Source organism: Callorhinus ursinus, unplaced genomic scaffold, assembly GCF_003265705.2.
Source record: "Callorhinus ursinus isolate GAN/ISIS: 27379988/994484 unplaced genomic scaffold, GSC_fseal_2.0 scaffold14, whole genome shotgun sequence".
NCBI classification, from domain to species: domain Eukaryota; kingdom Metazoa; phylum Chordata; class Mammalia; order Carnivora; family Otariidae; genus Callorhinus; species Callorhinus ursinus.
Genome location: NW_027397076.1, coordinates 6,785,843 through 6,810,211, shown reverse-complemented (window position 1 = coordinate 6,810,211; position 24,369 = coordinate 6,785,843). Strand labels below are relative to the sequence as shown.

The 24,369-nt window shown below is 40.0% G+C and overlaps 1 protein-coding gene and 1 long non-coding RNA gene across 9 annotated transcripts in view; both read right to left on the bottom strand.

Moving 5' to 3' along the window:
• LOC141374079 (uncharacterized) overlaps positions 1 to 21,521 on the bottom strand; it is a 30,485-nt gene extending 8,964 nt beyond the window's left edge. The window contains exon 1 of the long non-coding RNA XR_012380639.1: positions 21,401 to 21,521. This is a non-coding gene — a long non-coding RNA (uncharacterized lncRNA). The remainder of the gene's footprint in view (positions 1 to 21,400) is intronic.
• The window catches only part of CUNH12orf42 (chromosome unknown C12orf42 homolog), a 146,598-nt gene that overhangs the window by 32,864 nt on the left and 89,365 nt on the right, over positions 1 to 24,369 (bottom strand). The gene's annotated exons all lie outside the window — the stretch shown is intronic.

Sequence of the window (24,369 nt, the reverse complement as noted above, 5' to 3'; positions counted from 1 at the left end):
GGGGGTTGGGGGGATGGGTTAGCCTGGTGATGGGTATTAAAGAGGGCACGTTCTGCATGGAGCGCTGGGTGTTATGCACAAACAATGAATCATGGAACACTACATCAAAAACAAATGATGTAATGTATGGTGATTAACATAACAATACGAATGATGTAATGTATGGTGATTAACATAACAATAAAAATTTAAAGAAAAAAAGATACCTGCATTCCCACATTCATCACAGCATTGTTCACAATAGCTAAGATATGGAAACAACCCAGAGTGTTCATCATCAGATGAACGGATAATGAAAATGTGGTATGTATGGATAATGGAATATAATTCTGCCTTAAGAAAGAAGGAAATACGTCATTTGCAACAACATGGATGAAGCTAGAGTTGCAGAGAACAATGTGCTGGGTGAAATAAGCCAGACATGGAAAGGCAAATATTGCATGATCTCACTTATATGTAGAATCTAAAAAGCTGAAGTCATAGAAACAGAGAATAGAAAAGTGGTTACCAGGGGCTGGGGGGTGGGGGAAGTGGGGAGACCTTGGTCCAAGGGTACCAACTTTCTTTTATTAGATTAAACGTCTCACATATGGCATGGTGACTACAGCTAATAATACTGCATTGTATCCTTGAAATTTGCTACAAGAGTAGAGTTTAAAAGTCCTCACCATACACACACACTCACACACACAGTAACTGTGTGAAATGATCAATGTTTTAATTAGCTTGATTCTGGTAGTCATTTCACAATGTATGCATATTTCAAAACACCATCTTAGACACCTTAAATGTATATAATTTTTGTCAATCATACCTCAATAAATCTGAGGAGAGCAAAGGAGCCCTTAAATGATTTCACCAGCTAAAAAAGCCACTTGAGTTTTTATATGGGTACCCTGTTTGATGTTCTAAATAGCACTCATCCCTATCTGAAAATATTTTATGTGCTTTTCTTTCTGTTCCATAAGAGGCTCCTTAAAGGCAGGACTCTGTGTAGCTGGTTTGCCACTGTATCCCCAGGAATGCCTGTCCCATGGTTGGCACTTGTCGTGGGCTGAATTGTGTCCCCAGAATGCAGGTGCTGAAGTCCTAACTACTGGAACCTGTGAATGTGAACTTATTTGAAAAGTCTTTAGAGATGAAATTAAGATGTAAATTAAGATGAGCTCACACTGGAGTAAGGAAGACTCTGAATTTACAATGACCAGTGTCCTTCTAAGACAAGGAGAAGAGGCCCAGAGACACACAGGGAGAAGGTCAGTTGATAAGCAGAGGTTAGAACCACGCAGCTGCAAGTGAAGAAACACCAAGGGCTGCTGGCAAGCCCCAGAAGTGAGGAAGGTGCCTACAAACCCTCCCCTAGAGCCTGCTGAGAGCACGGCCCTGCGACACCTTGATTTCAAGCTTCCAGCCTCCAGAACTGTGAGCACAGACTTCATGCTACTTTTTATGGCAACCCCAGGAAACTCATACAGGACTTGACAAATATCCTCTGAATGAATGAACTGTTTGGTGATACAAGGTGAAAGAAGTGAGTGTCGAATGTGAGAATGGATGGAAAGAACAGGAAGCAGGTGCATGGGAAGCATCAACAGGACTTGTTAGGAAGGACCCAGTCTGAGTTTCCATCTTGCAACTGAAAAGTCATTCTTGAAAGGATTCATTCCGAGCTGGGAAGATTCTCATTGTAGATCCTCAAATTCCAGAGTTCTAGATCTATATAGGCAGTCTACCAGAATGATTAAGAGTAAGGCATTTAATGAGACAGGCTTAAGAAAAATCTGGGGTTGGTTTCTTATTGGAGGTGTGAACTTGGAGAGTTATTGGACATCTCTGAGTGGGCTCTGCTGTCTACCCAGTGCTTCCTCTTAAAAAGCAGACTCTGTTTCCGGAAGTCTGGGGAAAAGCCTGTGATTCTGCATTTCAAACAAGCTCCTGAGTGATGGTGCCCTTGCGGCTGGTCCTCCTCTTTGAGCAGTGAGGGAGGGGCTAGAGAACATTAGTTTTTAAGGGACTCTGAAGGATGGATTCAGCAAGACCAAGAGAGGCTGAAATGAAAAATGACCTGGCTGGAAAGATGTTAATACTTGAGTGAACTACAACACTTGCTCAGCAACACTGCATAAATCTGCAATCTATGGTCTAGGGACCAAATCTGGCCCACCTATACCTTGCAAATCCTAAACTATTTACTACCTTGACCTTTACAAAAGAAGTTTGCTGACCCTGGATTAACCAGTCGGCCTCTCTGCTTTGAGAATCAAATAAATATTTAGGAAGCCACTCCAAACTGCATAATATGTAATCTGAAGACATGATACACAAAGAGAGGAATTTCAGATGGCAAGAAATGAAAATATAAAATGCATGCAAGGAAAACTACACAAATTTGAGAACAAAGTGATGGCCTTCTGCCTAAAACTTACCCAAAGTTAAAAATAAATTTCAGGGGCGCCTGAGTGGTTAAGCAACCAACTCTTGATTTTGGCTCAGGTTGTGATCTCAGGGTCATGAAATCCAGGCCTGGGTCAGGCTCCACACTCAGTAGGGAGTCTGCTCTTGGGATTCTCTCTCTCTCTCTCTCTCCCTCTGCCTCTGCCCCTCCCCTTCTCTCTCTCTCTTTGTCTCTCTCTCTCTCTCTCCACACCTCCCGAAACAAACAAATCTTTTTTTTTAAAGTTAAAAATAAATTTCAGAATCAAGAAAGAAACGTAAAGAACAAAACTCATTTTTCCCTTTTCGGCTCTAGCAGGGAAACTGTGCTCTGGCTATAAAAACTCAGAACATCAACTTCCCAGAGGAGCTGAAAAACTCCCAGTGTCCTCTTTCAATATCATCTTGTATTAGCACCAAACTTTCAAAAATAAAACAAAATTTAAAAAAAAAGAAATTTGAAATGTAAAAAGTCAAAAGGAAAAAAAAGACCTATAATTCTTCAATTTCAAATCACCAAGTGATTTTGCTTTTAGAAGCTGACAAAATGTAAACGACTGCAGTTGGCATTCAGGATGTCTCCCTGTGAGGAGTCAGCTTGGGAAGTCAATCTCCAGAATTAAGACCAAGAACAATGCTTCATATTTAGTAGGAGTACCAGGGCTATAATTGAAAAGTAAGAACACAGCATAAATACCTTCCCAGGGCTATAACTTTGGTGCCCTAACTGCAAGGGCTTCTTAATTAAAATTTAAGTTGCTGAGTAAACAATTTTAGCTTAAGCTGTTTTTATGCACATAAATGCCCAGTTAATCTCTAATTGGCAATATCTTCTCCTTCTCCTATTTTGTTTCTTTAGGACAATGTAAAATCCAGAAAGCACCCAAGTTGTGCCTGCACAATGTTCACATTACTCTTAGCTTTCCTGCATTGGATCTTCAGGAGAGGGGGGAAAAAAAAAAAAGAACCCACACTAACTCGTTTCAGGAGGTTTGAGTATCCTGAATCTAAACCAGCTCTTATCTTAACTTGCCTATGTGAGATTTACAAACGGGAAGAGAACAAATAAAGAGTAATTTAAATTTTAATTTAAAAAACCCTCTATTTTCTTATCCCTTATCAAACTGCCAGCATTTTTCCTGCTGACAATGAGCAATCATTGGCATAGGCCAGACCCTAACCACAACCAAGGAATCTCTTTCATCTAAAACCCTGATCCCTTTAATAAACAAAATACGAAAAGGCAGTCAAAATTACGCGGTGGCTTTATAAAAAGAAGGCAGGGAAGTCCTCCGAGTACAATCCCCTACTTGTTATTTTCACATGCCATGTGACTCCAAGTCATTCTGAAGGATAAAGAGACAGAGACTGCCACGAGATCCCAGCCATGATTTCACCCCTGTTCCCAGCCCTGGCCCATCTGTTCTCCAGAGGCCACATGAATGGCATATGTCAAGAGAGTCAGAGCTGTGCAAACTGCCCAAAGAAATCGCTCGGCCAACTTCCCTTTGCTTCCACGGCTTCAGCAATTGTTGCTGAGCCAACCACCATATGGCGAATAATTAGTTTTTCGACCCCACTCAAGAAAAATGTCCGCTTCATTGCCAAGCGTTAGCAATATGTGTGTTAATGAACAGTGAGAGTTGAATGCCTATACATTAACAAAAGTTGTGTGTGTGTGTGTGTGTGTGTGTGTGTGTGTGTGTGTTTTCTTTTCCAGCTTCAAGCTCTGTCCCTTTTGCTTCCTTTCAAATAGGTGACAGTCTGGAGTCCATAGCATTTAGGAGCAAACTGTAATGTTGTGTTGTTGTTATTGTTTTCCATGAAAGCCTACAACCCAATGGGAGATGCCCAGATTTCACCATCAAATATCTTTCTTTTAATAAGATGGCTTTAATTTTCTTTTTTTTTTCTCAAAATGACGAATTCAGTCCACATAAAGATTGGGACATCAAAACCGAGCACCAGGATGTTTTTTGCCCTTGATGCATAAGAGGTAGGTATAAATTTATGTTGAATGCCGTTAGTGCTGTCTAAAGCAGGATGCACTTTTTGGCCTAACTAAACACTCACCTCCTTACTCAAACAGAAAATGCACTAGATGCTCTTAGCATGAAGATTTAGGAACCCAGTTAAGATTTCAAGTTCACTATCCCAAGAGTAAAAGCCTTACTAGGCAGATAATTTCTCTCACGAGAAAACAATCTTCGTGCAGTCAGAAAAGAAACATGAGTTTAGTATATATGTTGCAAGACAAAAATACCTAAGTTTGCACCCATTTTTGCATTTTCTAGGGCAAGGCAACACTTATTTACTCCTGATAAGTTTTTTAGATTTTTTTTTTTTTAAGTCTGACTGCTTTCTGACCTTGGCTTTCACATACTCTGCATGCAAACATACAAACCCTGAGAAAAAGAGACGGGCAATTGACATGTTTTCTAATGCAATTCTCAGAGTCTGGTTATAGGCCAGTGGTTCTCAAATATCTTCAGTTTGCAGACCACCGTACCATGTCAGAAGTTCCTAAAGATCCTCCCTCTTATTTGCGGGTAAAAAAGAAATGCTTTGCTGGAATAAATCACCAGAGGGGTGCTGATTTAATGAGACAGTTGAGAGGAATCTCACAAGCAAAATGTGAATCAGTGCCAGAAACAATGAATAACTGTCATTTTTCTCTTTATAGTCATGATCAGTTAGAATAACACCTGCATCACCTTCTAAACTATAAACTCACTGAAGACATGGATTGCCTCTTTTTGCTCACTGCTGTATTCTTAGTAGCAGCTAGATGCTTGGGGCTACAATGGATAAATTTTCAATAAGCAATTGTTGAGTAAATACTTTCAATACTTTAAATCATCTTGAATATATGGAGCAAGACAAGTCTAGGAACCATGAGTATTTTCTAGTCACATTTGGAGGATCTCTGCCAGTGGACACTGTAAGTTGATATTGGACATTATATCTATTTAATAGCATTGCCCCCCGCCCCGACTAGCACTGGCCTATAATTATAGTCTTAAAAAATAAATAAATAAATAAATATTAAAAAATTTTAAAAAACTTTAAAAATTATAGTCTTTATGTATTTCTGCTCTAAAATTTGAATTGTAGGGAAAACAGTCTCTATTTTTGGTCAAAGAGCAGCTGACAAAGTGTTTTCCATATACTTTCAGCCAGCAAATGTAGGGGCCACAGCATAATTTTAAAGTCATTTATCCCACACTTCCCTCCACACTTTGCCATTAGTACCTCTCTCTTGATTCCTCCAAGTCTGTTTCCTTATCTGTTGATAAAATATGGTAGGAAAGGAATAAAATAATACTTCTTTTGTGGCATTTTGTGGATTAAAAATAAGTTGTGCAAACTGCCTCAGATGGTATGTAACACACAGTGGATTACAAAGCTTGGCTATTTTTGAGTTCACGATCAATAAATTTATTCTCAAAACATCAAATCTGCTTAATCCCAGGGTTTCCAATTCAAAGGAACCATTAACAAATGCTAACTTGGAACATGAGAGGAGTTTTTCATGGGTCTACTCTCTTACTTTGAAGCAAGCCCTTTTTTCCCCATACATATCAACTCATAAAACACTAAAAATGCCTCACTGGGAAAAAAAAAACAGCTTGAAGTGGCTCTCTTCATGGCTCACACAGGCATTAGAAACAAGCTCCCTTCTGCTTCCATCCTGAAGAGAATTAGCAATAACTTGGTAAAATGAAGGAATCTCAAGTCTCTGGCAACCTACTTTTATCCTGTCAGTGAGCATCAAATCTGGTTCAAAGTTCAGCCCCTTGAGGGAAGGTTGGGAATGCTTCACCAATGAACCTGCTCTTAAAGGAAGTACTTCGGCTGCATATTCAAAAACATTGTAATGGAAAGTTACAGTTAAATGAGTTGGAGACATGAAAGCAGAGTTCCTGTTCTGATTGGTCTATGGCCCAGAAATGTATCCAAGGAGAAGCCAAAGCAAAAAGTGTCGAGTCCCATGTCACTGAGAAGGAACTGCCTGCAGGACTAGTCTGTCCCAGTGTTACCTTTCCCTCCATGCACAGCTGAAGTTTGCTCCTATCCCGCAGCTTGAGTCCCTGGTGTAGGGCTGGGGGCCAAGGGTCTGGCACCATGAGGAGGAGCAGACAGGAGACCTGGAGGGACAGGGAATCTTAATATAAGATATGGCTTCTCACTTGGACTGTGTCCCTCTAGCTGGGTCTTCTGTAGTAAGCCCCACACACCATGGCACCCTGCCACCAGTCCAAGCCCGTCTTCTCCTCTTTCCTCTCCATGCTCATGCTACCCAACCTCCCTAATCAATGGTTCAATAGCAGCTGTGTGGAAATGATTCTCTGAACATCCCCCTGGAAAGATGTCCTTCTTCAAACGAGCTGGTTGGGTAAACAGGAGATGACAATCAGGGTTAACTCTATGGAGGGTGGAGGGAGCCCCTACCCATGTGAGGTGAGCTGATGTCTGCTATCAAGTCTCCTTGTCTTGCCCAATGTATGTCTTTACTTAGCTTACTAGGTTACCCCGAAATTCTTTTCCTTACATGGAGTCATGGTCTTGGGTTAAGATGCAGCATCTAGAAGCTCTCCATTAGAAAGCCAACATTTAATTTGGAAGGGGATGCGGCATGAGTTCCTTCACACCCATGACTGCATCTCTGTGGACTTGCCATGGTGGCCATACAAACCTCCTCTGTGCTCCTCAAGTCCAGAACCTCATTCCCAGCCTGGCCCTAACACCGCTGAGAAGACGAAGACTTCTACCAGGAACCCCTTTGTGTGGGCTGCCTGTCTGTCCCTTCGCATCCACTCTTCGTCCTCTTCCCTTCCTCAGGACACAGGCAAACCTCTACCTGGCCTCCTCTTTTCAGCCCTGCCCTCCTCCCAACAACTCATTGTGTTGACTGTCCCTGTTTCTGTTGGAAATTTCCATCTCTTCTTCTGGACCTGTAAACAACTCAGATCTTTTAGCTCTGATATCTGATATTTAGCTATTTTCTCTTTCTCTTTTCTGGTACAACCAAATTTTGGGGGAGGGGGCCCACTCCAAATGCCTGCATTTGCTCACTCTGAATTTATTCCTTAATCCTATCTGATTTCTGCCTCCACTACTGAAACTGCTCTCCAGTGGTCATCACTGCACCACAGAGACTCAACCCAGCTTCTATGTGCTCTTCTTTCTTGTCCACCAGGCAGCATTTCACTATTTTTTTTTTTTTTGCAGCATTTTGCTATTTCATGTGCTCCTTACTTCAGTGACTTTCCCTGTCTCTTTAGACATTGTACTCTCTGCTTCTCCCTTCATATTTCTGATTTTATCATTTTCTGCCTACTGGTTTTCCTTCCATCTCTGTCTAACCATCCACCTGTCTAAAATGTAAGCCTCCCCTAAAGAAGCATTGTACAAGAACTTTACACACAGATGGAAATGTTCTATATCTGTGCAGTCCAATATAGCAGCCACTAGTCAGATGTGGATAATAAATATAGGAAATGTGGCTAGCATAACTGAAGAACTCAATTTTATATTTTATTTTATTTTAAATAAGTTACATTTAAATTGCTAAATGTGGCCAGTGCCTAGTATATTAAGCAGCACAGCCATAAAGTTCTGTCTCTTCTTTTGTGCATCCTTTCTTAGAGCTTTACCCTTTCTTCTAGCTGGCCCTATCTCCTCTCTGCAGAGGACAACCAAAACTCTCTAATAGGACAAAGAGAAAGACACACATTTCTAGGTTCCCTTTGAAAATCTATAACAACTCTCTCACCAACACCTGGGACTCAACATTTCAGGTTCTGTGTTTTACTGCTGTACTTATGCACTTGAAACTGATGTCATCCTGGTTCAGAGTAGCCATCTGGCTTCTGTACAGCAAGCTCTTCTAATGAAGACTGAAGAAGTGTTTCCTGATCACTTGGAATTGCTCTGTCGCATTCAATCTTTATAATCCTTTCCTTCCAGATTGTATTTCTTTATAAAGCCCTTTCTCAAGGTAAGAACTTCCTAAGGTGTTTCTATTTTTTTCCCAACACTTTTACCCCTTTCAGTTTTGAGGCCACAGATTTACCTTGTTGCCTATAGTTCTTGGGTCCCTGAAGCACGTCTAATAACAGAGGTGCTCTGTGGATTCTCTGGCTGATTCTCAGTTCACAAAGGCTGGTGATGTGTACATTTGCAGAAAGAGTTGGAATGGGAAACAGTGCAACAGGAGTGGGAGCAGGAGAGGAGGATGACAGGAGACATTTTGACTGATTTCAGCCGTTTTACCAAATCATTAGCTGAATCCAATCCCGTTAAGACACAGCCACCTAGCCTCAGGGCATGAGCTCATCTGTCTTTTGTGGTAAAGATTCATAGAAAAGCACATTTTTATAAAAGCAATCTGGAATATTCATTCACATTAAATATAAATATGTCCATGTTTCATCATTTTACTGATTTTTAAACTACAAACAGATTACAGTTAGAAGACTTCTCTTTTCTTAACTTCCACAATAAGAACAATTTAAGACATAAATATTATTTGCATTTTGGGTCTCTAAGGCAGGATGACATATTGAGATACATATTTTATTGAGTAAATTCAAATACACATTTGAATTTATACTTCAGCTGTGTGCTACTCTAGCAAGGACATTTATTTCAGAACTTCAAGTGATATTCAAAGGATCATCTGCACTCAAATAATTCAATCAGAATTTAAATAAACTATAGTCACATTATAAAGTGCCTTTAACAGTGTTTCTTGGAAAGCCAGAAAGACTTCTTAAAATGCTGCTAGAAAAAAATTGACATGTAAATCAGAAAGCACAGAGACTCCGGAGGGGTGGCAGAAACTGAGGTGATCACAGATTGTCCAGTTCACCACCTTCAAAGAGTCCCTGAGCTGTGGCACAGGGCAGGGGAACCTTGGCAAAAAATGTGAAGAGCCAATTCATTCAAGAAGATATGTGGATAACAAATGAGCATGTAACAAGATTCTCAACATTAGTCATTAACATGCTAATTAAAGCCATTACACACCTGTTTGAATGGGAATCAAAACCAGTGGACTACTGGGGATATTGTGAAGCAACTGGAACTCCCAACACTGCTGATATGACTTTACCCAGACCAATAGGGAAGAAAAAAGTTCAACTACCAGATGATCCAACCACCCCCATCCTAGGTATTTATCCAAGAGAAACAAAAACATATGTCCATATGAAGGCTTGTACACAAACGTTTGCACTAACTTTGTCATAGCTCCAAACTGGAAACAATCCAATGCCTCTCAACAGGTGAATGAATAAACAAACTGTGGTATACCTTACAATGCAATACTACTGAACAATGACAAAGAACAAACTACTGGTATATGCAATAGCATGGATGAATCTAAAAATAATTACAGTGAAAGAAGACAGGCCTCCCTTCTTTCCCCCTGCCAAAAAGAGGACATACTGCTTGATACCATTTTCATGAAATTCTAGAAAATGCAAACTACCCTATAGTGACAGAAAGCAGACCAGTCAGTGAGTGGGTTGCCCAGGGAAGGAAGGCATGGAGGGACCAGAAGGAGGGATTACAAGGTAAAGGAGGAAGCTTTGGGGCATGATGGGTATGTTCACGATCACAAGCATGCTGAAGGTTTCAGAGGTGTCTACATATGTCAAAATTTATAGGTGTACTTTAAATATGTGCCATTTATTTTATGCCAAATATGCCCTGATTGAAAGGTTGCTTAGTTTAAGTCCATTTTACAGGTCATGATCCCAGGGTCCTGGGATCGAGTCCCATGTTGGTCTCCCTGCTCCACAAGGAGCCTGCTTCTCCTTCTCCCTCTGCCTGCCACTCCCCCTGCTTGTGCTCTCTCTCTCTGTCTAATAAATAAATAAAATTTTTAAGAGAAAGAAAATTCCCTTAACTAGAGGGAATGTACTTGGGTGTTGCAGGCCCATCGTCTCTCAGTTTCCTCCTAGTCTATGATATTTACTACCTACCATGCATCCATTAGATATATAGCATGATCAATATTTCAAATAAATAAGTAGATAGATGATAATGAGGATTATGATAAAGAAGAAAAGGAGGAGGAAGAGGAAGAAAAATAGACAGATGATAGATGATAGATAGATAGATAGGTAGATAGATAGATAGATAGATAGATAGATAGATAGATAGATAATAGATAATGAATGGATGGATTGACAGATAAAATATCTACACCAAGCTGATCAATTTGCCAGCATGTCGGCATGTCTACCGATCTCCCAGGTGGAGGGGTACTGGGTTAGATACACATGGCACATGATTAACCTCAAAACTCAGCAGATACTCAAAACACTTATAGGCTTTCTCAACATTTTATTTTTAACAGAAGAACCAACTTTCTAAGACAGAAAATGTTATAAATATATCAAGTGTCAGTGTCAGACTTCATTTCTCATCCCATCTAGTCTGGGATATGTTATTTTATTCTTACAGAGATCTAGACAAGGAATGATGTCTTATTTGATCCCATTACAAATGATGCTCAAATAAAGAGAGGTGACAGAGAAAAATGAACATGTATTGAGAACCTATTGTGCCGGGCCCTGTACTAGGTATTCTATACACACAAACTCTAGTATTCAAAGGTTGAGAAGGCCCATAAGTATTATATAGTATTATTACCTCATAATACATACTACTAAAGAAGCTTAAGCGAAGTTAATCAAAAAGCTTGTAAATTAGAAAACATCCTGGCTCTTTTAGGTTAAAAATATAGAAAGGCAAATACAAAGATTAAATATGCATTTTCCTCTATCTTTATATAAAAACAAGCCTACTCTTGAATAAAACTCCACAATAGAAGCTACAGAACACAGAGACAGCTGGACTGAATTACATTACAGAGATGACGTCCATTTCTTAGGGTCAGCATTGATAGGAAAACCTCATTGTCCTGTCACCAGGTCTCTGCCACCCTTCCAGATGCCAGAAAGAAAATAACCAGACAAGTACTGGGGACAGATTCAAGAGCAGTGCTTGAGAACCCTTTGCCCACTCCCCTGTTTACAACTCATACTCCACATCTAGTGAGTTAGAGAGTTTTAAAAACCTGGTTGTAACACTGAAAACAATAAAAGGAAAATATGTAACTATTAGAATTTTAGTATAAATCTAAATGGAGTGATTCACTTTCAAAATACCAATGTTTTCTGCCAATGTGATTTAATGAAATGAAATTCTAATGTTCACAAATGAAAGCAAAACTCTTTTATACTCCAGCACACACAAAATGATTCCCCCAGATGCTTTCCCATAAAAAATGGAGATATTTAATATCTTCCTTTAGTATGTTTCTATAGAGGCATTTGAAACACAAAATCAATTCAATTTGACTTCTTTTTACCCTGGGGGAGGGAATTCAGTGCAGCAAAATTAAAACATTGCTTTAAAAAGGGAAACATGCTTGAAATCAAAGATTTTTCTCAAATTAGACTGTGGACAAAGTTCTCCATTTCAAAAAGAATATTTATAAAAGTCATTATGTAGTTGAATAATCTTAAGAGAAGCAATAAGGTCAGCTAAGGAATACTTCCTGACATGATTTTTAATGGCATTTCAGAAGCCAGAATTTTAGTAATGCTTGAATAGAATCATGGGGAGAAAGTCCAACATTTTTCTCCAGGGTCGCTAGCATTACTGGTACAAACTCATTGAATTGGCACTGTAATAAGCACTACCAATTAGTGTATCCATGTGCCCTGAATGTACATATCCAGAAGGAAAGATTTTTATCTTTTTCATCTTAAAATCTAGACAAGGAGTAGTGACTAGGCTCAGGCATGTTACCAGTTGTCAGCTGATGTGACCAAAACAGGGAAAGGCCATGTATCTGTATTTGTATAAAATTAAGATGTTTTCAGCCATTTTCATCTTTGTGATACAAATAAAGAGGGAAGATGGGGAAGCTGGGTCTTGGATCAAGATAAAGAAGTCCTCCTGACCTCATCCACAAAGATGAAAATTAATCCAATTCAAACTTTCCCAAGCTGTGCTCTCATGGCACAAAGGGGGTCACTGCTGAAATGCTCATGATGATCAGCCAATGGACACTGAAGTCTTTCATGAAGAACTGTATACGAGAACTCCGTGGGCTGATCAATAAAAGCACAAGTAGGTGGTAAGAACCACACAGTCTCATTCCTCTACTGGGAAAGCTCTGGTTTGCCTATCGGATTCCAATTAGCAATAAATATGCCAACCCTTGTTTTGTTGTCCATATCCCCTTCTGAGAGAAACAGGCCCACCACAGCCTTGTACCATGTGACACACTCACCCAACACAGGTGGTTTGATCATCCTGGCCCAAATCGGACCATTCAGACTCTCCATTCTCAGAAATCTGAAATCCAGACTCAGGGTCTAAGTCAACTGGCCTTAAAGTCTGGTGGACCTGGGGATGAGGGCACACTTGGGCTGTCTATGACAGTTCAAGCACAAGTGCAGCAGAGGAAGCTAGTCTATAGAAGCAGAGGGAGGCAGATGTGCGTGGAGTAAGAAGAGAGAGAGAAAACGAGTGCAAGCAAGTAACCCTGGGAAATGGACTGAAAAAAGATAATAGAAAGCACAACAGGGTGCTGGAAAGGGCATGTACCTAGGAGAAAGGAGATGGGTTCTGATCTAGGATTTGCTACTGCTCATGAGGTAGCTCTGGGTAAATCATTTGACTTCCCTGGATTTTATTTCCATGCCAATAGTCTAGCTTGCAAGTAAGCTCCTTTCAGCAACTTTGTGGTCCAGCAAATTTGGGTTTGAGTCCGTGTTTTGAGCTTTATAAGCACTGTGACCTCAGTCACCTGACTTGCCCCCTTTGGCTTCAACATTTTACATGTAAAATTGAAAAATTAAAACCCTAATAAGTATTTGGGGAGAAATGATATATGGAAAGCGTTAGTAAAGTCATTGACATGAGATCTCCAAGAAATATTAATTAGCACTACAAAAATAAGGAATTTATAACCTCTCTGTGTATGTCCCCTCTTCCATAAAATAAAAATTATAATGGCATCTTACTCATAGGGTTGCTGTGAGAGTCAAATGAGTCTATACACTTAAAGTATTTAGAAGAGCACTCAGCATAAAGTACTCCATAAATTTTAATTGTCATTCTTATCATTACTATCATTGTTGATATTGTTGTTCTTACTTTTATGATTACTACTACTATTATTATTGTAATTCCAGCACCTTGCAGAACCCGGCAGTGCTTTTAACATCACCACATCTGCAGATTAAGCTAGTCAACCAGCAAATGATGGAATTATGTTTGCCTTTGTTCAGAACTTTGTAAATCTTGGATGCTTCATTGGGCTATTCTTGCTGACACTCCTATTAAATATATAGCAAGGGCAATAGTTGATGTTAATGTGACTCTTGAATTCTATCGAGGCAAGCATTTCAAAGTTATTCAGGAAAGTGTCCCATAAGGGAGAAATGCTTAATTCAATGATAGTAGGTCAACTGGGTAAATTGTTGAGCCATTAAAAGAATATGTAAAAATGTTTGTTGAACTGAACTATGAGGCATTATAGAAAAATGATGTTAAAGCAGAATATACAGTCATACATTTTCTATGATTGAAACACTATGATATTATCTATGCATATAGGGACAGTCTAAATAAGTCTTTGAAACAATGATAAGTTTTGTCAAGTTAAATTTTATTTTATTATGTTACGGCAGAGGGTTGGAAACAGTCTCTTCTGCTCTGACTCTCGGAAGAGACGTGAAAAGCTGCCAGGGAAAGCCGCCAGACAACAAAAGCCCCCAAAAAACCGGTTTTAACTGAGACCATGCCCCGCCACAGGGGGCAGGGCAACTCTGTCCAAACAAGATTGCCTGAGTAACAGCATGGCAAGCCCCACCCCCAGAAGACAGGATGGGAAAACAAGAGGCCAGCAACCCTAAGATCCCTAGAAAACAGATGCATCTTGCTTGGGTTGTGATCAATAATCTGAACTCTATACATTCCCTCAACCACCCCTCAACAGAATGACTAAGAGGAGGAACCCCCAAAATAAGAAAGACTCAGAGACTATGACTTATGCCACAGATTTACAAATGGATTCAGATATAACCAAGATGTCAGAGATGCAATTCAAGCTAGCAATTGTGAAGACAATAGCTAGAATGGAGAAATCAATTAATGGCAACATAGAGTCTCTAAGGTCATAAATGAAAGCTGAATTGGCAGAACATAAAAATGCTATCAGTGAGATCCAATCTAATCTAGATAATCTAACAGCTAGGGTAAGCGAGGCAGAAGAACGAATCAGTGACCTAGAAGACCAATTAATAATAAAAAGGGAAAAGAGGAGGCCAGGGAAAAACAACTCAGAATCCATGAAAATAGAATCAGAGAAATAAGTGACACCATAAAACGTTCCAATGTCAGAATTATTGAAATCCCTGAGGGGGTGGAGAGAGAGGACTAGAAGATGTATTTGAGCAAACCATAGCTGAGAACTTCCCTAATCTGGGGAATGAAGCAAACATTCCTGTCCTAGAGACAGAGAGGACCCCTCCCAAGATCAAGGAAAACAGGCCAACACCCCAGCATGTAATAGTAAAACTCACAAATCTCAGAACCAAGGAAACCATCTTAAGGGCAGTTAGGGGGAAGAGATTCCTTAGGTACAGAGGGAGGAACATCAGAATAATGTCAGACCTATCCACAGAGACCTGGCAAGCCAGAAAGGCCTGGCAAGACATATTCAGGGCACTAAATGAGAAGAACATGCAGCCAAGAATACTTTATCCGGCAAGGCTTTCATTTAGAATGGATGGAGAGATGCAGAGCTTCCAAGACCGGCAGAAACTGAAAGAATATGTGACCACTAAGCTGGCCCTGCAAGAAATATTAAGGGGGGTTCTACAAAAGGAGAAAGACCCCAAGAGTGATATAGAACAGAAATTTACAGGGACAATCTATAAAAACAAGGTCTTCACAGGCAACACGATGACAAGTTTGCAGTTGTGTCAAGTTAGGAGGATCTGAGAATTCTCACTCCTTTGGCCACACTTTCTGCAATGAATTTCTCATAGTAGAAATACTTGCATTGTACTCTATAAATTAGATTCCTCCAATGTTAAGCGACAAGAAAAGTCATCAAAAACAAATCCTGTTGTTTTCAAATACAAAGGAAGCATATGATAATCTTCCACAGTTTTGATAGTAAGCATTTTCCATAATCACACTCAATCAAACATTAAATTAAAATTTATCAAAGGTAACTCAGTGATGGGAAATAAGGAGAGTACATGATGTGGTGAGCACTGGGTGCTATATGCAACTAATGAATCATTGAACATTATATCAAAAACTAAATATGTACTATAGATTGGCTTTGAATTTAAGTAAAAAATAAATAAATAAAAAATAAAATGATGTTTAAACATCAAAAAAAATTTGTCAAAGGTTAAATCTCTAAATAAATAATATGTTATTGCTGATATAACTATGGGCTAACCTACCTTAATTCATTGCAGCATATAACTGTGGTGCATGAATGGATAAACACTATAAACACTAGCACTGAACTGTATACAGTTGACCATTGAACAGCATGAGAACTAAAAGCACCAATCCCTGTGCAGTCAAAAATCTGTGCATAACTTATGACTCCCCAAAATCTTAACTACTAATAGTATACTGTTGACGGGAAGCCTTACCAATTCCATAAATAGCCAATTAGCACATATTTTGTATGTTATATGTATTATATACTATATCTTTACGATAAAATAAGTTAGCACAAAGAAAATGTTAAGGAAATCATAAGGAAGAGAAAATACATTTCCAGTACTGAACTGTATTTATTTTTTTTAATCACAGATAAGTGGCCCCATGTGGTTTAAACCCATGTTGTTCAAGGGTCAACTGTATAACAGAGCTTTCTTTTTATAAATCATCTCTACACCATGCTAGAGAATGTTGAAATCAAGTGAGTCTTTACCAGATGTAGTTCGCAAAGAATGCCTCAGTGTGACTTCAGGAGACACTCCTACACAAATGCATCTGCATTTGGTTTGGCAGTGGTTTGGCAATCCCGGGCAGAAGCCCTCAGCAACTGACATGGTTTCACTAAATAGGTCTCCTATATTGGTCCTGTGACATTGGTGACATTGGTCCTGTGACATTGGTCCTGGGAATTCTGTTTTCAAGTCAGGTACCATGTTGACAAAGCCACAGGTTGAAGCTAAGACTAGTTCACAAGGTATTTATGAGTGAAGACAAGTTTCAAACTACATAACATTAAAAACTCATTCTTGCTTATCTGTGTAGTCTTATTCTTAGCATTAATGGGGCAATAAGCTCAGTGTTAAAAAGTGAAGTGATGTACCAAGCTATGAGAAGTATGGATAGCCCATCCCAGAGCTGACATCACAGCGCCACAGACAGTCTGTGCCATCTCTTGTAATTACCACTTGTATGGATGCTATAAAACATAAATGAGGTTACATGGCAAAAATTCTATAATCTCCACATTGCCAAGTGAAAATCAATTATTGGAAGAATGGTGTGAACTTCCAGCCATCATTCCCAGGTGCAGCCTCTCCTCACATTTTACTAACTCTAAGCCTATGAAACACTCCATGATGAATTCTAAGGGGCATTTTTATGAAGAATGACATGGAAAGAGAACTGCCAATGCCATATCCATACTTTAGAAGATTAACAAAATAGCCCCAGTTGATGGGAAAATAGGGGGAAGATGCTTTGACCCATCCAGTTGTCCACTTCCCCAACCAGCCCAGATAACAAGGGTCTGTGGCCAAGATAAAAATAAAAACAACAACAAAGCATAGTCATCTCTATGTATTGCGCCCAGTGATTTTTGAGGCAGGCCATTTATTTTTCCAATCCCTGCCCTAACATTCTGCTTGGATGTATGAGGGACAAAGGACAGTGGCAGATGTACAGTCTATCCCAAAAAATGTAGATCTTACATGTCAAGTGTTCAGTCAGAGAAGAGCTGCATGGTAACAGTGCTTGCTGGAGTTGTAATCCCTCTTACAATCCATGAGTACCAGAGAATCAAGCAGTAGGTGGGAGGTCTCAGCTTCTCATGGGAAAGCAGTGCTAGGTGGAGGTGGGGTTAGGGTTACAACGGAAGCTAAACCTGGGAACAGGTCTAGTCCTGTACCATCACCTTACTTTTCAACAGTAGGCCTAAAAAAGATTCTGACAACTTCTGAGTGGATAATGAACAGAAGCAAATGACCACTTGTACATCATGTCTTCTAGAAAGCACCAAGGACCAGAGAGACTCCTGCTCACTCAAAGATGAAAAAATATGAATTCATATAATGCTATATAAAATGGAAATGTAGTTACAGCAAAATGAAGGAGAGAATGCATCATCCAGAAGGCTCACAAAAAACCTCCTGCAACCAATTATTTTGGGAATTTTCAAAAACTGAGCTTGGGAGCATAGATACAGACTGGTTTTCCTGGCCAGCAAGAGGCAGAGTCCAGCAACCAGACCATCTTTTAAGAACAGGAATGTGTGATCGGAAGCCACTGAAAGACCTTGAGTAAGAGAGAGATGATGTGAAGGGTTTTGGAAGATCGTATGGACAGCTACACAGAAGCTGACTTTCAGGACTGGCTAGAAGACTTGTGCATTTTTTCCAGTTTTATGATGAAAGATGAGATGGTAGAACCAGTTGTAAAGCTGCTTGGATGGTCTGGGGCTCAGGATAGGGAATGAACAGGAAGGGAGGCACCCTTGCTCTGGACAGTAGAAGAGATTTTTGGTGAGAGGAGCTTAGAATTTGGAAGGAAAATAAAAGTGGCTGATGAAGAAAGATGAAATGATTTTTGAGTCAGGAACAAAAAAAGAACAGATCTTGGCATCCTTAATGGAAAGAAGATATAGCCTTACTGAACAGGAACAGAAACCAGCAAAAGAACAGGATGAGATGAAAATAGGATAGACCAGCAAAGATCAGTAAGCAGAGACAAGACAGAGCAGGGTGAGATGAGGAACAATCCCAAGTAAATTAAATGTCTGATAGCAAAATCAAGATCTTCTTTGGATGACTAAATGGAATAACCAACATTACAAAAGAAAAAAAAAATCAAGAGAAAGGAAAATGCAGCAGACACTGTTGGGGCAGTAGAAACCGAGTTCTCTACAAACAGAAGTCACCTTTCATTCAGGTATCCACACCTCCGAGAAGTAGTCCTCTCTCCAGCTCAGGGGACAATCCCTATTAATGGTAATCTCATTTCATCCACCGTGATTGGTCAAGGGGAGGACATGTGACTTAGTTCAACATAATGAGACCTGCAGGCAAGTCTGCTGAGGGCTTCCATGAAGAGTTTGCTCATGAAGATGTCCACACACAGGAAGACTGCCTTACTAGCATGGGGGGAGTTAATTCAAGAGCGGGGAGCCCCACACTGGGCTTTGCAGTCTTCTGCTGGTTGGATTTAAAAGAATACTCATGCGCAGCACAAACAAGAAGCTCACCCTTTCTGCAATAAAAAAGAACAAACCAAGTAAATGTGCTCCTTTAACATTTTACTTGAAAATGTCCCTAATAAACTGAAAAATTAATCAAGAGTAAGAATTAAAAATGAAAGAGTTAACAGAAGGCTGGGGGTGAACATAGAAAAAGAAATGTAAGCACATAGATTGGTTTTATTTTATTTTTTTAAAGATTTTATTTATTTATTTATTTGTCAGAGAGAGAGAGAGAAAGCACAAGCAGAGGGAGTGGCAGGCAGAGCAGGCAGAGGGAGAAGTAGGCTCCCCGCAGAGCAAGGAGCCCAGTGCAGGACTCCATCCCAGGACCTTGAGATCATGACCTGAGCCAAAGGCAGATGCCCAATCGACTGAGCCACCCAAGCATCCCACCTAGATTGGTTTTAAAGGATTGTGGTAAATAATATGATTCAAATACAAGAGGAGCTAGATAATTCAAATAAAGTCAATGTATTCATAATTAATTAAATGAAAGATTTACTAAAAATAGTATTCCAAGTTCTATAACTGAAGACCTTGAAGTTAAGGGGCACTGGGAGTTAGCATAGTTTGCTAAATTCCTTGTTTATGAAGGAAAAGTCAAAATATACCTTTTGTATAAATTTTCCATCATAGAAATACAGATGGGAGAATATTTTGTAAAATATTAAAGGTAGCTACTAAAACAGGACCCTATTATTATCTGCATGTTATGGTGGGAGGAAAAGGTACAGAGAAATTAAAATATTCCCTCAGAAGAAAAGATAAATATGTCGTTCCTCTCAAGATAGGTGAGACTCCTCTCTGCATATTGTCCCTTTCACTAACTTATTTTCTGTGAAACCTTTTCAACTGTGTCAAATAATTCTTGCTGTGTCCTACTGATACAACCAGTTATCACTTTTTCCCTGCCCCTAAAACAATAAATCTTTACTTTTTAAAATGTATACCAGTGATTTAAGGGTAACAGAATATACCAATTTTATATCTTCAGTTTTCAGAAGTTTAATTTGGATGTGTCTTAATGTGGATTTTTTTTAATCTATTTGGGATTCTCTCGGCCTCTTAAATGTGTGGGTTTGTTTTTCACCAAATTTAGGATGTTTTCAACCTTTATTCCTCCAAATACTTCTTCAGTCTCACTCTTTCTCCTCACTTTCTGGGCCTCCAACAATAAAAATGCTAGCACTGATGAACCATGAGAGACTATGGACTCTGAAAAACAAACTGAGGGTTCTAGAGGGGAGGGGGGTGGGAGGATGGGTTAGCCTGGTGATGGGTATTGGAGAGGGCATGTTCTGCGTGGAGCCCTGGGTGTTATATGCAAACAATGAATCATGGAACACTACATCAAAAGCTAATGATGTAATGTATGGTGATTAACATAACATAATAAAAAAACAAAACAAAACAAAACAAAATATGCTAGCACTTTGGTCATTGTCCCACATGTCCACTAGAATCTTCTTTTCTTTCTTTTGTTCAGGTTGGGTAAATTATATTGATCTTTCGGAAGACTTTGATATTTTAAAAAATAGAGATGTGAGGAACTCTTACTAAAAATATATTTCCAAGGCGTTTCCTTAAAAATTAGTAGCATATTTTTCTTCCCAGAGCTCTTCATGTAACTAGGTCTTTCTTATTTTTCAGATGCAGATTTAACTGTCACTTTTGCAGGAAATTGCTCCAAGTTTACTTCTACTATGGTTTTTTTTGCACAATCTGTAATTATGTTGTTTATATATTTTAGTGGCTTATTTTCTGCATCCTCTCCTAGAAAGCCAGTTCTAAATGCCAAGAACCATGTCTTGTTTGGTACTAGTTTGCACAGAGTAGGCACTCAGCAAATATTATTTTGAATCAAAAGTGAAGAGATGAAACAGCTACACCATATCTGTGCAAAGAGAAACAACTGGCATGGGCCATGTATTCTAGCAATGGGGCTCAAGTTGGACCAAGAAAAAGATGGCGCATGTGTCCACAACCTGGAGATTTTTAAGATGGGTAACCCCTAAGTAAGGGAGCCCACCTGTGGCCCCTTCTTGCCTAGATGTGCCTAGAGGTCTCAATAAAATAAATTTAATAGGTGTCTAAAGATTTTTGAAGATCAATTTGCATCTTAATTTCAGTCTATTTCGGAAATACTGAAGAAAGTCTAGATACATAGGCACAACAAATTCCTTGAAAGCCTCTTTCCCACATTCTTCCTCTTTTTCTCCCTCTCCCCCGCCCATTCTGCCCCTTCCTTGCCCTTTTTCTCCCCTCATTCTCTCTCCTGTATAAATAGCAGCTGTCCCCATATCCCCCCCACCATGCTTCCCCACTCCTAGACCCCCAAAGCCCCCCCCTTCACACCAGCTGGCACCACAGGCTCCCTGCCCTTTCCTCTTGGCCCCCCTCCACACTATCATTTTTCTTCTTCTCTTGTCCTTGCTATTTTCCTGCTTCTTCACTCACCATTACCCTGGTCTGATATTAAAAGCCAAGGAGCTAATTGGTGAAGGCAGAATTCTTCTTTGCTGATAAATTTGAAGGAGAGACCAAGTGGACTGAGGAAAAAGAAAGAATTCTCCCTCTGGGGGGAGGATGAGGGAACAGGGGGCTGTATAGGAGATAGACTCTGAAGAGTAAAACCAAGTCCTGGCATCACATCATAATGGCACTCTGAACAATAAGCACAAGGTGCCAAAGTGCCTGTATATGTCCATCCATTTCAAGACATTGCTTTTTCTCAAATTACTAGCCGTTCTCTATTCTCCATCCATTTTCCCTCTGTTGTTTTCCCTATTAGGTTTCATCAGGGTTTTCCACCTAATGAATAATAACTATTTCCTATTTCAGTGGAAATAGGAAGTAGGAAACTGTCTGCTATGTTATCATTTTGAAAAAGGCAAAATTCATGAAGAAATATTCAAACACAGCCTAGAAATCTATCTACTGGATGAAGGCACCATTAACCAAGGCTGAAAGGAACCAGCTTTAGGCAAGGAGATACCATGGTTAGGATCACAACTTGGGAGAAGGCTGGATCTGCCTTGTCTCAGCTCTACCACTTAGCAGTGGCATGGACTCGAGTCAAAGACTGGACATCTCTGGTCCCAGTTACTGTTTCAGAAAATAGAAATAATACCATACATCTCCTAAGGTCTCTGTGAGGATTAAATGAATACATCAGGTGAAGTGATAATGTCTGGCACCATAGTCACATTCATTGAGCTTTAGCTGTTGTTGAATTAGATATAGGCTGACTTATCTTATCCCAAAAGACAGGGAGGCTTGAGCTCATGAAAGCTAAACAGGTTAAATAGAGTTGAGACCAACATACACATCCCTAAGCAAGCCCTTATCTAATATCCTCCACCAAGTACTAAATGCCTTTAATGTAGTCTTTGCTCTTGTTTACAGGTGAAGAACCGCAGTGTGTTCCTTTTCACTCACAGCAAACTATGCAAAGTGTAGGGTCCAAAAGACACCGTGAGTTCTCCCCAAGACACAGAGGTTGCCATACAGGCTCAAACAAGAGTTCTGCACACTGAGAAATTCAGAGAGCCTACCTTCCAGGCGGGTTGAACCAATGGACCAATGGCCAGGATACTAACAGAATATGCCTTTTGTTCCCTCAGAGTTCCATAGAATTTAAAAAAGCAAGGGGGTAGGGGGAGGGCAAGTACAAAGGCTAGGAGGCACAGGTGAGCAGAGGCAACTGTGTTTTATTAATCTATGTGATTAATCCAGCATGCTAAGGAAGACTCTTTACAGAATCAAAACTTGCCTGGTTTTGATCCACACAGATTAGAAAACATTGTTGCATTCACTTGCCAGTGCCTCTTCTGCTTTGTGCTTGAGTTGTATTCTTCACAGTCCAGTAGGAACAAAAGAGAAAGAGCATTTATATGAGGACCAGCAGCACAGGCACTTTGACAAATGTCCTTCTCCCCCACCCTTTCGGCAAGACGCCTCCTGAATTTCCCAAGAACTAAGCCCTGGGTTTATATTTGCACCGTTTCCCCTCAAAAGCCAAACAACTGGAAATTGCTCCAAATGCAGATTTCTGTCAACCCATGGAAAGTGGTTTTCACCAGTGGATGGGTGGATGGCAAATCCCACTCCAAGTTCTTTGCAAGAAAGTGATGAGAAAGGTACAGAGTATTTAAGGTTCCAGTGAGAGCCAGCATTTCTTCATCAGGGTAAGTGGCCAGAAAGAGTCCTGTCAGAATCCGAGAGTTTTCTCACAAGTTTTAGTAGGAGAGGAATGAGAGCCTTTGGAGCCTTTGGATATGGCAAAGAAAGAGCAAGGGAGTTTCAGGGAAACAGAGAGGAAGCTGTCCCTGCAAGACCCAATCAGTTTCATTCACCTGTGGTCAGCTATAATGTGATTCTACAAACTGGCAGGAGATATGTCTGGACAAACTAAGATATTTTGAAGCCATTTCCTCTCTTCGTATTCTACCTGGGAAGAGCAGAAATGAGTCTTCTCCAGGAAGCCTCTGTGGTCTGTAACACAGGAGTCTCCAATCTTGGTGAGATTTTTCCCGACAATGCATTGTGTTGAGGCTGATATTAGCACCAACAGAAGAGTGGTGTGGGGTAGTAATCACAGAAACCTTCCCAGCACACCTAGCTTGACTCTCAGTTCTGAAAAGAGAATTGTGGCTTCCAAGTGAAATTGGGTGAGTGGTTCCTCTGTCTCATCCCCCATCTTTCCATAGTTCCCTTACTCTACTGCCAAGACTGAGGCCAGCAGCAGACCTCCCAGGTAACATGTTGAGATCACCTGGTGACTATCAACCAATAGACCTCATTAAAAAACAAAGTTTATGAGACTTCTCTATTAGAAATAATTTTACACTCTCCCTTTTCTCAGGGCTCTCCCCCAATACCCAGCACAGTGGTTGCCAAGGCGTTAGCACTTAATAAATATTTGTTGGATTGTATTATAGATCTCATTACCAGTCAGCTACCTTGTCCTTTGGTAAATTCCTAATCTTCCCAATAAATTATATAGGTATTCCCAACACCTAGCCGAGCACCCAGAACATGGTAGGTTTTTAGTAAGTGGTGGATGAATCTGTGGTTTGTGGCTTAATCTGCTTATGTATTCTCTTGTCTTATGGGTCTCAGGACAGCATGATTTGTGTTTGTGGGTGTACACAGATGTGCATGCACTCTTGTCTGCATTTATACCCATATTGGTGTATGTGTCTGGCTCTGAAAGGAGCAGCACCAAGGAAAACAAGAAGTGGGAAGCCATAAACTTTGACGGGTCTTCAACCCTCCCATCTAAAAAAAAAAAAAAAAAATCATTTCTACCACATTCTGCAGAATAACCATCTGGATTCCCACTGGTTGACTGAAAAATATTTCAAAATGGAGAACAGATCATCTAGTCTCCTCCTCCTCTTGGTTTATAGCAGAGGAAACTGATC